Raw genomic sequence first — 1119 nt, forward strand, 5'->3', positions numbered from 1 at the left:
TGTCCAAAAATTTTTTCCCAGTCTGTAGGTTCTCTTTTTACTCTTTCGGTGAAGTCTTTTGATGAGTGTAAGTGTTTAATTTTTAGAAGATCCCAGTAGTCTAGCTTATCTTCTGGGGTTTGTATGTTGTTGGTTGTGGTTTGTATCCTGTTAATGCCATGCATTAGGGGCTCTAGCGGTGATTCTATTTTTTCTTCTATGAATTTTATAATTTTTGGCTTAATGTTTAGGTCGTTGATCCATTTTGAATTAGTTTTTGTATATGGTGTGAGGTCTGGGTCCTGTTCCCTTTTTTTGCAGATGGACATCCAGTTTTGCCAGCACTATTTGTTAAAACGACTGTCTGTTACCCATTTGATGGACCTTGGACTCTTGTCGAAGATCAGTTGACCATAGGTGGATGGGTTTACATCTGAGTTCTGAGTTCTCTTCCATTGGTCAGTGTGTCTGTTGTTGTACCAGTACCAGGATGTTTTGACTACCATAGCTGTATAGTAGGTTCTGAGGTCAGGTAGTGTGAGTCCTCCTACTTTTTTTTTTTCTTCTTCAATAGAGCTTTACTTATTTGGGGCTTCTTCCCTTTCCATCTAAAGTTAATGATTAGTTTTTCCATCTCTTTGAAGAATGTTGTTGGTATTTAGATCGGGATTGCATTGTACTTGTAAATTGCTTTTGGTAGAATTTTCATTTTCACAAAGTTGAGTCTACCTATCCATGATCATGGTATGTTTTTCCATTTATGTAGGTCTCTTTGTGTGTCTTGTAGTAGTGTTTTGTAGTTTTCTTTGTATAGGTCTTTTACATCCCTAGTTAGATTTATTGCTAAGTATTTTATTTTTTTAGGGGCTATTATAAATGATACTGCTTTCCTGATTTCCTTGTCATCGTTCTCTTTATTGGTGTATGGGAATCCAACCAAGTTTTCTATTTTTATCTTGTGTCCTGCTACTCTGCTGAGTCTATTAGTTCCAGTAGTTTTCTCATGGAGTCTTTAGGGTTTTCTGTGTACAGTATCATATCATTCCTAAACAGGGACAGTTTAACTTCTTCATTACCAATTTGGATGCCCTTTATTTCTTTTTCTTGCCTTATTGCTCTAGCTAGAACTTCCAGCACAAT

Source organism: Trichechus manatus, unplaced genomic scaffold (assembly GCF_000243295.1).
Source record: "Trichechus manatus latirostris isolate Lorelei unplaced genomic scaffold, TriManLat1.0 scaffold00056, whole genome shotgun sequence".
Lineage (NCBI taxonomy): Eukaryota > Metazoa > Chordata > Mammalia > Sirenia > Trichechidae > Trichechus > Trichechus manatus.